The 18,863-nt window shown below is 32.4% G+C and overlaps 1 protein-coding gene across 1 annotated transcript in view; it reads right to left on the reverse strand.

Annotated features, from left to right (window-relative positions):
- The window catches only part of LOC145265676 (sperm-tail PG-rich repeat-containing protein 2-like), a 1,924,518-nt gene that overhangs the window by 1,147,011 nt on the left and 758,644 nt on the right, over positions 1-18,863 (reverse strand). The gene's annotated exons all lie outside the window — the stretch shown is intronic.

Genomic DNA, 18,863 nt, shown 5'->3' on the forward strand with positions numbered 1-18,863 from the left:
ATTAAGTTAGATCCATTTCCAAGGAACTTATATCTAAAATTTCAAGTGCGCAGACCCAAAATTGTCGGAGGAAATTGGTAGAGTTTTAAAAGGTCTAATCGTTGAACTTTGACCCCTTAATCGCCAAATTTCTGACCAAAAACTGATCTCATCAATTTTCCAAAATCTCAGCCACCTGTATACCAAATTTCGAGTCTGCGGACTAAGAATTGACGGAGTTATTGCGTAGAGAAATGTCATCATCATCATCATCGGCGGTCACTCGTGTCCGAGTAAGACTGTCCTCCGTTGTGGCTTCTGTGGGTCCTCAGGTGAGCATAGAGCCCAATCCTAGACCCAATTTGTCTTGTGCAATTTGGGCAGATAAAGGTAGTGGTGGTGGGGTGGGGTGGGGTGTGTCTGGTTGATAATCTGTCCTTTCTGTGCTTGCGTTTATCCTCAGCAGCTTGATTTAGCTGGGAAATGTACACACACAGACACACACACATACAGATAGACACTTTCACTTTTATATATATATATATATATATATATATATATATATATATATATATTTATATTTTGTGTACAGAAAGTTGTTAGTTGAGACAGATCATTGGTACCGTCGGTTTCAAGCCCGATAATAAGGCCCGTTTAAGGTATCCTTATCAAGCTCTCTTCAGCCAATATTCGTAATCATATATATATATATATATATATATATATATATATGAAGCTTGCAAAGTCTTAACATATATATATTTATACATACATATATACATAACTATATATGTGTGTGTATATTTATGCTTAAAGCTGGAGTCGTATTTAAATCGTAAAACGCGCAGATCAAACGTAGGCTTGTTAATCATCATATGTCCTTGTCCTCTATCCGTTTCGTCTCTTCCTCATCATTTCTCAGAAGGATTACTTATACATATCTAAGAATGATGTATTATTTGATGGGTTTCCTCAACGTGGGTGGTCCATAGAAACGCATTAAAAGTTAAGATGCTTTTTTGTATAGATAATACTCTGAAATTGGATTCCATTAGCTGAACCTCTTTCGAAAGAAATGAAGTTAATTATAATCGGGGGAAATAAATTGAAGCTCGTTTCATTTTTTTACTACCCCCCAACTTTAGTTTTCCCGATTTTCCTCTCAGCTAAATAAAGTTTACGCGAACAAAAGTGTATATGTGTATTTGCAATTAGTTACTTTTTGCCAGCGACTTGGTTCTATCTATATAATACCAAGAAAAAAAGCAATGTTTTCTTATCTATATATTTATAAAAGTGAACGTGTCTGTGTGTGTGTACATTTCCCTATACAATAACTCTGTCAATTTTAAGTCTACAGACTTGAAATTTGATATATAGGGTACGAAGATTTGGGAGAATCTATGTAATCGGTTTTCGGCCAAAAAGTTGGCTGTTAAGGAGTCAAAGTTCAACAATTTGACCTTTGAGTACTCTACCCAACCTCCTCCGATAATTTTGGGTCGAAACACTTGAAATTCTAGATTTGAGCCCCAAACAATAAATGTTAAGGGGTCATAGTTTTAAAAAATTTACCGTTTTTTAATTTTTGTTATTTTTTACTCAGCATACACCTCCAAACACCCGGGCACCCATGCTAGTATATCTATGAAAGTGAACGTGTCCGTGTGTCCCTCTGTGTGTCTGTCTATCTGTGTACGTTTCCCTACGCAATAACTGTCAATTTTTAGTCTACAGACTCGAAATTTGATATATAGGGTATTGTGATTTGTGAAAATTCTTGTAATCCGTTTTCGGCCAGAAATTTTGCTGTTAAGGGGTCAAAGCTCAACGATTTGACCTTTGCGAACTTTACCAAACTCCTCCGCTAATTTTTCATCTAACCACTTGAAATTTTAGATATAGGTTCCCTAGACAGGGGTCTAACTTTATAACTTTATTTGAGCCAAAAAATAATAAATGTTAAGAGGTCATAATAGGGTCAAAATTAAAAAGAATTACCGCTTTTTTTTTTTTTTTTTGCTCAACATACACCTCCAAACACACCGGCAACGCCGGGCTGAAATGCTAGTATATATATATATATATATATATATATATATATATATATATATATATATATATATATATATATATATATATATATATACTGTTTCGCAGTGCGGCTAGACAGGCAACTGCCTAAAGCAAGGATCGAAACCCAACAGCTCAAATGACAACCAAGGCTTCTCACTATTACGCTATTTGGCTGATGCTGTGTGGTAATGAATGTACGATGTTTTGACATTGTCCAAATGCTCTGCTCGATTTGTTTATATATATGTATGTATATTATCGTATATTTAGAAAACATTATTAAAAAAACTTTCATAAGTTATCTTGTACACCCACACAGAAACACACACATCCATATATATGTATAGTATATCTAAAAATGTATATATCTGAACCATACATATAGGATGAGGTAAAAATGTATGTATATTATTTTTATTTTATGCATAGTTATGTTTTTTATATATATCTTTTATATTTTTGATAACTAATAATTATAGAAATATTACAAGTAAATAAGAATGTAAGTACATAAAAATGATACTAGTAACAAAGAGGGGAGGGAAATAAGAAATTGAATGGATTAAACGAAACACTATGCAAAAAGAGTAGTTTGTAAATTGGCACATTAACTTGTGCTAAAAAGGGCCGGGCGGATGAGGTAAATTCTTCTTTAAATGGCATGAATTGGTTAGCTTTAATTTATCTGGAGGAAAAAAAGCTAGATCCGGTATCAAAAATTATTTCGTTCCTGTGTTTTGAGGGAAGCAGTGCTTGATCAACATTGCTGGGGAGCCATGCCTTGATATACGTTTTTTTTTTTTTGTAAATCCCAAAACAGCGTTTCATGGTAAACAACTAATGCACTCTTAAAGAACATTCGTACTATTGTTTGGAGATTGATTGACTTTCTGACAAAATAATGTTCCAACGAAAGACTTTTTAAAAAAATAGTTTCATAGTTTTTAAAGAAAATTCCAAGTCCCCCCTCTCTGTCTCTCTCCCTCTCTCTCTCTCTCTCTCTCTCTCTCTCTCTCTGTATATATATATATATATATATATATATATACGTCGCATCCATATTATGTTACCTAGCAGCTTCTCTACTCTTCTGATGAGAAGCATTATGTTTCGAAATACCTTGGTATAATGAGTCTCCTCTATCCCCCAACTCAATGTTTGTATACTTTTATCAAATAAATGAACCGGTCTATATTTACAAATATATAGTTTTTTGTCTTCATTTTCCAATCTTTTTATTTCCTATATAAGCTCCAATGTAAGATGTTGAGCTTTATCTTATCCCGATAAGTCGATTCTTATATAAGTCTCTTATTAAAAAATTGAACATACTCTATTCTCCTAACTCACCAAGCTATATAAATATGTATATATGTATATGTATGGGTGTGGGTGTGGGTGTGTGTGTGTGTGTGTGTGTGTGCGTTTATGTGTTTTATTTTCGTGAAATATGTTTTTTTAATTATATTTCACTCTTTGTATATAATATTTCTTTTTGTAAAGGATCTCAGTTTCTGTAAAATATAACAACTAAACATACACAAAATATTAATCTATCATGCAAAACAGCTTCTCCAGCACTTTCGATGTATTCTTCACAGATCCGTTTCGTTATGCAGAAACAAACAGATTATCATTATTATGTCAATACCAGTATTTCTGTGCATATACTCTTCAGAAAAAATAGAAATATATGTGGGTGTGTCTTTGTGTCTGTAAATTTAAATAACACTTGTCAAGGCTTCAAGCCTCTTAATGCACAGAGCTAAAATACTACTTTTGAAAAGCTAATGAACGTTTAGATGGATGGATTCCGACCAGAAACAGCAATTATTCCCAATTTTGTCAGAAAAATCGCTTATGTAAAGTAAGAATTAAAGAACGAAATAAAGAAAGACGAGACAATACAAAGATTGCTGAACGTTGACTTAAAGGTAAATTCCTCCTTTGCTGATATAAAATATACTAACCTATTTTGTTCTCTCGGAAATTGGCGGCAGCTATTTTGAAATAGAATTTGTATTTATTTGACTAACCTTACATTAAAAGAAAAAAAGAAGAGAAGAAAAAAGGAAGTAGGAGAAATGGGTCATTATGCTCTATTTTTTAATTGCTCAAGACAATGCGTGAAGCCAATTGATGCAAGCAGACAAGGAGAAAATACTTCTTCTTGGTCAAACTCTAACCAATCATAAGTGTTTAACAGTTAAGCGGATGAATCTTCATACGGAAAACAGCAATTCTTCCTTCTTTTCGTAGAAATATGACTGATGGTTTCTGAATATTAAAATATAAAATGAGGAAAGTTAAAGTGACGAGTCTGCTAAAAGCAAATACAAAATCCACATTCTACTGTTCTCATAGCCTCCTTGCGTGAAATAGCATCCATGACTGTCCTTGCTTTGGAAGAAGAAGAAGAAGAAGAAGAAGAACAACAACAACAACAACAAAATGGTCACCGATTTCCATTTTTTAATGGAAATCTCCTCAGACAAGCGTAAAGCTAATTTATACACGTTTTTACCCTCCTTGTGAATGCCAACTGTTGCTTGTCGAAAATTTGGGATGACATCTCTATCTATAATTCTTGTCCTGCTTTAGATGGAGACGAAAGCAAAGAGCACCAAAGTCTATTTTAAAATTGAAAGCGCTTTAGACAATGCGTAAAGGTATTTGATTTAAGGAGCTAGGAAATAAAAGTACTTCGAGGTGCCTTAAATAAGTTTCCACACTTTTTCGTGTAGGCACTTTATTTGATAGTACATACATGAAACTCTAGTCTCCTTTGAAGTAATCACCGGCTGCAATGCGCTTGTAACTTTCACACAACTTCTGGAAGGCTCCATGTAAGTCCTATTGCTATAAACATGCCAATGAATTCATCACAGCCGCTTTCATCTCCTTTATTTTCTTTTAATGACAGCTTTTTATGTTTTCCTTGAACTTTAGGACTAAACAAAAGCTACAGGGAGCAAGGTCTGGGCTATAGTGAAGGCGATTAACTGTCTTGACGCCCATTCTGGTCAAATAATAGTATGTTACAAGGACAGAGTTGTGTACCCGTGCATCTTTCGCATCTTCAGTCCCTCGCGAATAATTGTGAATACAACACCCACACTGACATCAAACTGTGCATTATTTCTCTAGCGTTCAAATATTTATATATAGTCTAAGGATAAAGTCAAAAGTAGCTGAGCAGTGGCTTGGTTCCCACGAGTTTTGGGGAATAAAAACTGGGTCATGGACATAGGTGTGACCGCAAGACCGAACATTATAACTGAACCTGAGGAAATTTTCGTCAGAACCTGAAAAAGCCAAACACAGTGTTAAGAAATTTGCAGCAAATCCTACCCTTTGCTATAAAGGACACCTAATTCCGTATTCCTTCCTGCGAGTTAAAACAGGCTATGCTACGTACGCGTATCTTTGTGTGATGTTGTGAAGCTTACAAAAAACCTTCATTCCATTAAGGCATTCCAATCATTGTGGTCACAAAACTTCGCCCATACTGTAAAATTAACCTTAAAGAGAAATGCTTCCCAACACATTGAAACATTTTATTAGCTTGCCCTGTATTAAAAAATTCCGGAGATCGATCCTGCCTCTCAGTACAAACCAATTAATCTCCTGTGCGTCATGAACAAGTTGCTGGAATCTGGGATAGATAAGGAAGTGGTCAATCACCTCAGCCGAAACAACCTATTCAGTGATAATATGATTTCCCTTCTGCTACATGAATAGCTGATGTGCTAATTTCAACATCACACAGAATTAGTGAAGCTTTTGGTAAGATATGGCATAGAGATTTATTTCACAAGATTTCCAGTGGGCTGGAAATGCACACCCAATTCTTAAATTCTTTTCTCTCTGGTAGGTTTATGAGAGTAGACATAGATGGGTAAAAATTAGTAGCTCGTAGTATCAATGTTGCCGTCCTACAAGGTTCCATCAATGGGCAAACTCTTTTCCTGATATTCATCAATGATCTACCAAACCACCATCTTAGATCATTCGTTAACATTTATGCATACGCCACCACGATTAATAGAAACACTGCAAAGGTCAACAATGAACACGGTATATCTGATATTCCCTCCAATGATCTTAAGCACTTGGTTCCCTGGGAGGAAAAGGTGGCAGCTACATTTTAATACATCTAAAACAAAGCTTATTTATTTCCATCATCAACCCCCTGATCCTCTCTGATACTAACTAAAATTAATGGCTCTCGTCTTAAGGAAGCACAATGTGCTGACAAATTTTCAAACTGGTCTTCTCTCCTGATTTGAAATGTAACACTATCATCAAATCTGTTTCTCAGATCGCCGAAAAATATTTGGAGTATTCTACGGTTCCAGTAGGTATATAACTACCGATGCAATCCTCGTACTATACTACAAGTACTTCCTAGAATGGATTAATGTTGTCACATTTGGGCAGGAATTACTCTGGACATAATATCTTGCCATGGAAGAGTTCAAAACAAGCTTCAAATCCTAGTAGGTTATGCTTTTTCTCGTTCTCATAGCCTCTTTTCAAGAGAAGAGACATTTATGTCTGCTGTATCGTAGATTTCATGGAAAGTGCTCGTCTGGGTTACGATCTATGGTCCCGCATGGCAAAACTTTCACAACAAGCACTTGCCTTACAAAAATTACTATCAATAAGTTCTCCTATTTCTATCTGGGTCTAAATTTAAACGAAAACTCCATGAACAAAGCTAGTGTCCTAGAACTGCCCGACTGTGGAACACTGTTCCACTGGCCTGCTTTCCAGCCCACTATAATATGGCCTCGAATCTAATGTAAACAGGTTGGAATAGAACAGCCTCCTAAATAATCAAATTATACTCAATTCTTATTACTAATGATTACTACGCTGTTGTCCCGGTGACTACCGTGCACTCATTAACTGCTTGCTTCGAGTGGCTATCCGGGCTTGATAAATAGTCACTACTCTGTAAAAAAAATTACCGTATCAGAGTCGATATCGGAATCGGAGAAATTTGTGTCTATTTTCAGATGCCAAAAACGATTCCTTTAATTATCATTTTTTTATCCTTTAAAACAAAATCTTACAGTGATAATAACATAATGAAAGCTTATCTATTTAAAATGCCACTATATATATGCCGTAATATATATATATATATATATATATATATATATATATATATATATATATATACTAGCAAAAGTACCCAGTTCAAAAACAGCTATCGAAAATGGACTCTGATTTATGAAAGTATGATAGGTTATGCAAAGGAAGGGTTGTAAAGAGATAGATTCGAATTTGGGGGTATCAAAACCAAAGCAAAATATGGTGAAAGTAAAAATAAAATAGATAAACCCCATAATTTATTATACCATACCTGTTCACACTGAAATACCTATCACAATATTCTGTGGATCTATATTAAAAAAAACCTTGTTAAACTTTGTGACATATTTCCATTCTATGGAAGTCAGGCGCGAACCAACACCTCATAATTTTGTTATACCACATTTCTTGAAACTGAATCAAAGTATACTTACGCAGATAGATATGAAAAGTCTTTATTAAAGTGTGTGCCTATTTCCATTCTATGGAGGCCAGGCGCGAATGCACACCCCACAATTTTATTATACCATCCCTATTTAAGTTAAAACATACTTATCAAAGTATAATTATGCACATCTATATCAAAAACCCTTTTAAACGTTATTTTTTAATTTTTAATTTTTTTATTTCCATACTTTCTGGACCAGGCGCGAACGCAGATCCCACAATTTTAATGAATCATCATTATGCCAGGTCAAACATACCCACTCATGTGTCTCGATACATCTTCTATAATTATATGTGATCAGTTTTCTATAATAGTCAACCATATAGGAGTCTATTCGTGACCAGAGACACACACAGACGATCACCTTTATATTATAGATATACATGCGTATGTGTATACATATATATGCATGCAAATTTATATATATATATATATATATATATATATATATATATATTTATATACATGCAAATTTATATATATATATATATATATATATATATATATATATATATATAAAGTTATAAAATATATATGGTAATTAAGTTACACAGAATATTCCACGTTTCATCTAAGCTAGAATCCATCAATGTTATGCCTGATGAATCCTTCCGTGGAGGAAACGGAATATTCTGTGTAGCTTAATTGCCATATATATTTTAAAACTTACTAACAAGCTCTACCTATACATTGAGCACTTTTGTAGTAAATACTTAAAGTTTCCGCATAAATTTATACTTTCGTATATTAATTTATGTGATTAAATGAAGTAGTCATATATATATATATATATATATATATATGTGTGTGTGGGGGGGATCTGTATTTCTAAGTGTGATTATATTTCTTCTATTGTGTGTGTCTATTGGAGAGAGTAAAAGAAAGACAGACAAACGGAGAGATTGACACAGAGATAAAGAAGCGTAGAAGCACCTTTGAACGCACAGATGAAAAAAAAAACGATATTCATAGTCTCATTACCGTTTGGCTAAATGCCAAACAGTTGTCCGGAGTAAACAGCTTGTGGTCACTGGCATCGTCTTAAACATTCGAACACATAGGCAAAAAATAAAATGTCCCTTAATAACCAATACATTTCTCTATTAGAAACACATTCTTCACTGTTTGTCAATATTCAAATTTATTTCTTTTTACATCTTTTTATTCATTGCATATATATATATATATATATATATATATATATATATATATTGGCTGAAGAGAGCTTGATAAGGATACGTTAAACGGGCCTTATTATCGGGCTTGAAACCGACGGTACCAATGATCTGTCTCAACTAAAAACTCTTAAAATTTGGATTTTCCTTTTAATTGATCACTCTGCTGGAATTCTTTTTCAAAAAAAAAAACTAATCATATATATATATATATATATATATATATATATATATATATATATATATATTAGGCCTAGCGGCATCGCCCGGTCGTAAAATTCGCTTAAATATGATATTTCGACTAATGCAAATTTCGTATTTATTATTATATATTATACTAGCTGTACCCTGCCACGCGTTGCTGTGGCCTTATTTCGTGTAATGGAAAATTCCAATAAAAAGAGAAAATGCATGTTTCTTATATTCTTAGTACAGCTATCCACTCCAAAAAGTTAAAAAAAAAAAAGGTGAAAATAGAAAAAAAAGGCGAAAATAGAAAAACAAAATGGTACTCTTGCAGAATTGGATCCGGATCCTCGGGAGTTACCATCAATCATGGCTTGGGCTCGACCAACATTCATTGGATTTAGCCAGAAGTTGCTAAACCATTGAAACGCTAAATAGTTTTCTTTTTTATTGTATTAAAAAATGTGAGTTTTTAATTAATATTTGGGTAAAGGGGGGTTTACTATAAACAGATCCGAAAAAGTTGTTCAAAAACGAATAATTGAAAGCAAAGGTAAGGTAAATTACGTTTCTATCTAACTGGATCATTTTTTAGTGTTTTTATTTAATGTAAAATGTTTAATCGGCTCAAAAACGCAGTGTTTATCTATGTATTTGAAAAAGACGAATGGTCGCGGACTCTGTTGAATACGTTAAGTTTGGGAAAATCGGTTTAAAACTATACAAAACAATGTCAGACACCTACTGATTATATGTTATTGTGATATAGGCTGACATATTCGGTGGGTTTCTGATATTATTTTGTATAGTTTTTTAGTTTTAAATCATTTTCTCAAACTTAACATCATCAACAGTGTCCATCACCGTTTGTATTTTTCAAATACACTGATAAACACTGTTCTTCGAGCCGACTAAGCGTTATAGTAAATAAAACGTGTGTGTATTACTAAATGCAGAAACGAAAAAGTTGTTGAAAAATAAATATAACAAATAAATGTTATCAAAGGCAAGATAAGTTACTTTTCTACCTAACTGGATAAGATTTTAGTGTTTTTATCTAGTGTAAATGTTTAATCGGTTTGAAAAAAATGTAGTGCTTACCTGTATATTTGAAAAATAAAAATGGCGGCAGACTGTTGAACACATTAACTTTGGGAAAATGAGTTAAAACTAAAAAACTACAAAAAATACTGTCAGGAACTCACTCAATATATGTTACTGTGACATAGGCAACATGTATTCAGTGGTTTTTAAAGAGTATTTTGTATAGTTTTTTTTTAGTTTTAACTCATTTTCCCAAACCTAATGTGTTAACAGTTTGCCGTCATTTGTAATTTTCAAATATAACAGTAAACGCTGTGTTTTTTGAGCCGAATAATAAAAAAAACAAAAAAAATTATCCATTTCGGTAATAAAGTAACATATTTTGCCTTTGATAATATTTGTTATACATTTATTTTTTGACAACTTTTTCGAATCTATATGTACAGTAGTACAACCCCAATAAAAACACTAAAAAATATCCAATTAGGTAGAAAAGTAACTTATCTTGCCTTTGAAAATATTTACTTGTTATACATTTGTTTTTGTTGACAACTTTTTCAAGTCTTTGTGCAAATACAAACCCAAAGGTGTATTTTTCTGTCTAATTTTATTTTTGTTAACGCGCTTAAATTTAAATTTCACGATATCATTTTTTAGGGGGAAGGGTATTTTTTTTTACATTAGGTCCACCTCCACAATTTTCGACAATACTGAATAAGAGAATCTCATTTAAAATTTGCAGAGGCCATTAGTTTTCGAGATATAAAGACCTGTACTATGCACTATTATTCACTGACGGCCATGAATAAACACTCCACATCTCCCCATATTAAGAACGGCTTTCGGAATAAACAACACCCATGCCTAACCACATGTTTTAACCTTTTATCTGTCTTTCGTCTTTTAAAAACGGCTTTTGGAATAAATACCACCATTCTCCCCATGTTAAGAACGGCTTTCAGAATAAACACCCCCAACCTACCCATGTTAAAAATTGTGGAGGTAGACCTAATGTGAAAATTTATCTTTTGTTTTTTTAATAAATTGTTAGTTGAAAGCATAGAATAGTGACAAAAAATCATCCCCTCCCCTTGGTAAGAATAGCAAAAAAAAAAAAAACAATGGTTTTCTTGGTAGAAACTTTTCTGTATTTCACCTAACAATTTCTGGTGCTAATGAACTTAATAATCTGCGCTATTTTTAAATTGAATTTCCAAGTTTAATTAAAGTTTTATGATATGTTTTTTATTCAATTGTAAGGTTAAAGTACAGAATAGATATAAAACACCATCCCCTCCCCATGTTAAGAATTGCTTTTTAAATAATAACGTTATTATTTCAGCACGGATCACTCTCTACATGAGTACCTAATATTTTTTCAGCCATTCTTACCATAGAGAGGGGATGGTGTTTTGTAACTATTCTGTGTTTTTTTAACTAACAATTTATTATTAAACAAAGATATTGTGTAATTATAAAAAAATAAAAAGATATTGTGAAAGTTGAATTTAACTTGAAAAAAAACAAACAAAAAAACAATGTGAACGGCACGTTCAACATTGTAGCCGGACCTTATTTGGCAATAAGGTCACGTGAGTCGATTAATGGGTGCAAATGCACTTAATGATCCGCGCTATTTTTTTTAAATCGTATTTCAAATTTAATTAAAGCCATTTTTTTTGGTATTTTTTTAAAATTAGGTCAACCACCACAATTTTCTTTTAAATGACGACTTTTTAAGGTTTCCGACGATGCAGAATACAGAAATCGCATTGAAATTTCGCAGCAATAATTAATTATCGAGATATGGATAGTTGTTTTATGCATTGTATTCTTTGGCGGCCATCTTTGTTACGCGCGTAGATTTGTTTATGACGCGCGCAAGCGTGTAAAAAATACATATATATACACATACATATATATACATATACACATATATATATATCTACATATATATACATATATATACATATCTATATATATATATACATACATATACATATCTATATATATATATATACATATCTATATATATACATACATATACATATCTATATATATATATATACATACATATCTATATATATATACATACATATATATACATAACTATATATATACATACATATATATATACATATCTATATATATATATACATATATATACATAACTATATATATTCATACATATATATATACATATATATACATAACTATATATATATATACATACATATATATATACATATCTATATATATATATACATATATATATACATATCTATATATATACATATCTATATATATACATATCTATATATATACATATCTATATATATATATACATATATATATATACATATCTATATATATATACATACATATATATACACATAACTATATATATACATAACTATATATATATATACATACATATATATATATATATACATAACTATATATATACATATACATCCATATATATACATAACTATATATATACATATACATCCATATATATGCATATCTATATATATATATACATATACAGATATATATATATATACATACATATATATATACATATACATACATATATATACACATATACATACATATATATACACATATACATACATATATATACACATATACATACATATATATACACATATACGTACATATATATACACATATACATACATATATATGCACATACATATTTATATGTATACATATATATATATACACATATATATACATATATACACATACATATATATACACATATACATACATATATATACACATATACATACATATATATACACATATATACACATACATATATATACACATATACATACATATATATACACATATACATACATATATATACACATATACATACATATATATACACATACATATTTATATGTATACATATATATATATACACATATATATACATATATATACACATACATATTTATATGTATACATATATATACACATATATATATACATATATAATCACACATATATACATATATATATATATACAAACATATACATATATATATACTTACATATATATACATATATACATATATATACATTCATATATACATATATATACATACATGTATACATATATATACATACATGTATACATATATATACATACATGTATACATATATATACATACATGTATACATAGATATACATACATATACATACATATATATACATATATATACATACATATATATATATACTTATATACATACATATATACATATATATATATATACTTATATACATACATATATACATATATATATACTTATATACATACATATATACATATATATATACTTATATACATACATATATACATATATATATACTTATATACATACATATATACATATATATATACTTATATACATACATATATACATATATATATACTTATATACATACATATATACATATATATATACTTATATACATACATATATACATATATATATACTTATATACATACATATATACATATATATATACTTATATACATACATATATACATATATATATACTTATATACATACATATATACATATATATATACTTATATACATACATATATACATATACATATACTTATATACATACATATATACATATACATATACTTATATACATACATATATACATATATATATACTTATATACATACATATATACATATATATACTTATATACATACATATATACATATATATACTTATATACATACATATATACATATATATACTTATATACATACATATATACATATATATATACTTATATACATACATATATACATATATTTATACTTATATACATACATATATACATATATATATACTTATATACATACATATATACATACATATATACATATATACTTATATATATACATATATATACTTATATATATACATATATATACTTATATACATACATATATACATATATATATATACTTATATACATACATATATACATATATATATATACTTATATACATACATATATACATATATATATATACTTATATACATACATATATACATATATATATACTTATATACATACATATATACATATATATATATACTTATATACATACATATATACATATATATATACTTATATACATACATATATACATATATATATATACTTATATACATACATATATACATATATATATATACTTATATACATATATATATACATATATACATACATATATACATATATACATACATATATACATATATACATATTTATATGCATATATATATATATTTATATGCATATATACATATATATATACATATATATACATACATACATACATATATATACATATATATACATATTAATGCATATATACATACATATTAATGCATATATACATACATATACATACATATACATATATATACATACATATACATATATATACATACGTATATATACATACATATATACATACATATACATACATACATATACATACATACATATATACATACATATATACATATATATATACATATATGCATACATATATGATGATTGCTGCATCTTTCCAGAGTATCGCCGTCACACTGAGTTCTTCCAATCTTGCCGTCCATGCCATCTCAGATGACTTTGCACCCCTGCCGCAGATTTGCACATCCTGAAGCAGATGTGACACACAACTTGAGCAATTTCCATCGAGTTGACTTCCTCTGGATGTTGAAGCGTATTCTTATGAACAATGACATGTCTTCTCAGACCAGCAGTAGACTTGCAAACTTTACTGCATTTCAACCAGATCATTTGGTCTGTACTAATAGGTGCAAAGTTCACCTGAACAGGAGTTTTGTGCGACTTAAGGTGGTTGACGTAGCCAGCTTTTGACAAATGCACTCGTTCACAAGTGTCGAACTTCCAGCTCTGTGTATCATGGTTGAGACCATCAATTAAACCTTTGCGAAGCTTTCGCTTCAGATTACTGTGGGCCTGCTTTCTTTTCTCTAGAGCGTCACAACTCTCACGTACACGCTTTCTCCACTTCGGCATTTGCAGAGTAAGTTCTTCCCATGTGTCGATGTCGATTTGTAAGACTTTCAAATTATTCTTTGTAAAGTCCCTGAATCTCTTCCTAGGCTTGTGTTGAAGGCGCTTGCCATTTTTCAACTCCCCGTAAAAAATTGTTTTGGCAGCCTACAATCTTTCATTTGAACCAAGTGACCACCCCAACGCATGTGAAATCTGATTATAAAGTTCTCAACACTAGAGCAACATGCTCTCATGAGGACCTCAGTATCGGGTACTTGTGCTTGCCACTTGATGTTTAAGATACGTCTCAAGCATTTTAGGTGAAATCGTTCAAGCCACTGCAATGTCCAGGTCTCCGATGAGTACAACAATGTGGTCAGCACACAAGTCATGTAAACGCAGATCTTAGTCCAGTCTGTGATGCCACGATCAGACCACACTCTCTTTTCCAACCTTCCAAAAGCAACATATGCCTTCTGAATTCGCCTGTGGATTTCAGTGTCAAGACAGCCATCCCTCGAGAGAGAACTACCAAGGTACACAAATGAATCAACTACACCCAGTCTAGCACCACAGACCATGATGTTTGGCTCCACATATGATTGGCACGGTGCAGGAGTGAACATCACCTTTGTTTTAGAGAGACTAATCCTCAGACCAAAGGCAGTGTAGGAGTCAGCAAAGCTATTCATTATATGCTGCATATCAGTCTCAGTGTGTGACAAAAAACAGCATCGTCTGCATACAGTAACTCCTTGACCAAGACATGATGTAGCTTGGTTCTGGCATTAAATCTTCTAAGATTAAAAATGCGACCTGTGGTTCGAAACTTTAACATGACACCCCTATCTCAATCACGAAACGCATGGGCAAGCAGAGCAGCAAAATATATAGAGAAAAGAGTAGGGGCAGGAATATCACCTTGTTTGACACCATTGTCAACAGGGATTTCATCAGACAATTTTCCGTTAAATGAGACTCGAGCTTTCATGTCCCTGTGCAGTTCCTTGAATATTCTAACAAAGGTTGGAAGACACCCTATTTTCTCCAAGATTAGCCACAGAGCATCTCTGTTAACCGTGTCAAATGCTTTAATTAAATCAACAAACACTTGATACAGTGGCATCTGTTGTTCAATGCATTTTTCTTGGACTTGCCGGGTTGAAAAAATCATATCCATAGTTCCTCTGCCAGACCTAAAGCCACTTTGTGATTCCGGAATAGCATTAGCACAAATATCCTCCAGTAACCTGTTTAATAGGAGTCGTGCGAGAACTTTTCCAACAACTTCCAAAAGCATAATCCCACGGTAGTGGTCCCAAACATTCTTCTGTCCCTTTCCCTTAAACAGGGTCACCAAGACACCATCAATCCAATCCTGTGGAACAGGAGCACCTTGCCAGATTTCCTCAACAAAACCAAGGATAGCATTAGCAATATTCGCACCTCCAGTCCTAAGAATCTCCACCGGAACACCATCCAAACCAGGTGCCTTTCCACTGCTGATTTGTGCGATAGTCAACTGCACCTCAACCAGATTAGGCAAACGATCCATTCTGAATATGGTATCACATTGTGGCAGGCTATCAATTGCATCAGCATCCACTGCTGAGCGATTGTGAAACACATCAGGAAAGTGCTCCTGCCATCTCTTCAAGATAATCTCTGGGTCCCTGATGACCACAGAACCATCTTTCGACATCAGGGGTGATATTGAAGAGGTAGCAGGACCAAATACTTGGCGCAGGATTATATAAAATTCCTTCGCATTTTTTGTGTCAAATGCACCTTGGATCTGCTCCGTTATATCCATCCACCATTGGTTTTTCATTTTTCTTAGCTCACGTTGCAATGTGGCTTTGACCGCTTTGTATTGTCGCAATTTAGTTGTATGATAAGAATGATTTCCACGAAGTAAAGATTCATAAATTGTCTGTTTATTCATCAGCAACTGATTAATTTCAAGATTGTTGTGGTTAAACCAGTCCTTGTTCTTATCACTCTTGAAACCAAGAATTTCAGCACCAGCAGAATAAACTTGAGTCTTAAAATTCACCAATGTGCCATCAAATGTAAGATTATCGAGCTTTTCCGCCATACTCTTTTGAACTTCAGGCAGCTTTAACTTCGCGACATCAATACGGCTAGGCACCTTAACACCACTGTAACGAACCTTCTTACGGATTCGTAAATTAAACTTTCCTCTCACCAACTTGTGATCGGTGGCACATTCAGCACTGCGCATGACACCAACAGTATATACATCTCGAAGGTCGCATTTCCGAGTAATGATAAAGTCAATTAGGTGACCATGCTTTGAACATGGGTGTATCCAAGTAGCTTTGTGCTTCAGTTTACGTCGAAAAACAGTGTTACAAATAGCGAGGTTAAATTCTGAACACAGCTCTAGTAGCTTAAGGCCATTAGCATTCATGCTACCGATACCATAGCGGCCAAGAGGACTCCAGGTCTCATATTCTTTCCCAACACGGGCATTGAAATCACCAAGAATAACAAGTTTTTCATTTATTGGTGTAGATGCAACAACAGAGCGCAGAGACTCATAGAAACACAAGATGTCATCTTCATTCGCTTGAAGGGTTGGTGCATAGACCGAAAGAATAGTGATGAATCTGCCATGTGAAAGAGGAACACGAAGTTTCATGATGCGATCCCAGATACTGGAAGGAAATTCCATAGTATCAACTAAGGATGTTTTAATCGCAAAACCGACTCCACCATCTCTACGGATACCCTCCGGTTTACCAATCCAGAAGACAGTGTAGGTGGTGGAGGCAATCCATCTAGGAGAGGACAACTCCTACAAGAAATCTGCGGTCAAAGCAATTACTGGTCATCTTGCAATGGCTTGTCACTGGGTTATTGTTGCTGAGACTTAGAGAGTGGCACTCGTGTCGTACAAGCGCCTGTCACTTTAATACAACGATGTACAGATGTTACTTGAGATCTATCTATCTTTTATCTTTTACTATCTTATCCTCATCTGTCGTTTATTTCTATTACAAGTCCTATGGCGATGGAGGAGTGGCAACGTGTACAGACTTGACAAGTTGGAGGTACACAGTTACAAATCTACACAGGGACGACAGGTACCCAATCTTAACATCGTTATTGTGTCTTCATATGACAGAGGCCAACTCCGGTGGGGGTTCCTGTGACTGAGCAGCCCTATTCAGGGAGAGCACTGCTAACCCAATGTCTTGGGAAAGTGCTAAAAAAGGTGCACTAAAAATTGTCTGTCATACTATCACTGGTTAGTTTCCTGCGGCTAACGGTGGTTCATGTAAGCAGGAAGAAAACAAAATTGTATCTCCAAAACGGAACAAAATTCAATTTATGCTGTTGGAATGTACGCACTCTTCTTGATAAAGCATCATCCAACCGTTCAGAGCGTAGGATGGCGCTTGTAACTGCAGAGCTACTAAGACTTGATATATATATATATATTGCTGCTCTGTCAGAGACCCGTCTCTGGGTAGAGGATCAGATGACAGAGCTATCATCAGGCTACACTGTCTTCTGGATTGGTAAACCGGAGTTGGGATTCCTTTGCCCCTATGAACAGGAAAATAAGTTGAATTAAGACCTTTGTCCACCGTGCACTCATGATATGTTCGCCAAGCAAACTTGAGGAGGAACTTAAGAAAATAACGGACATGCTTATTAAAAATGGTTTCCCTGGTGGTATAATTTCTAAGCATATTCGCCAAAAACTTACTAGTTTTAACAC

This window comes from Euprymna scolopes, chromosome 40 (genome assembly GCF_053919585.1).
Source record: "Euprymna scolopes isolate OS-2025 chromosome 40, ASM5391958v1, whole genome shotgun sequence".
NCBI lineage: Eukaryota > Metazoa > Mollusca > Cephalopoda > Sepiida > Sepiolidae > Euprymna > Euprymna scolopes.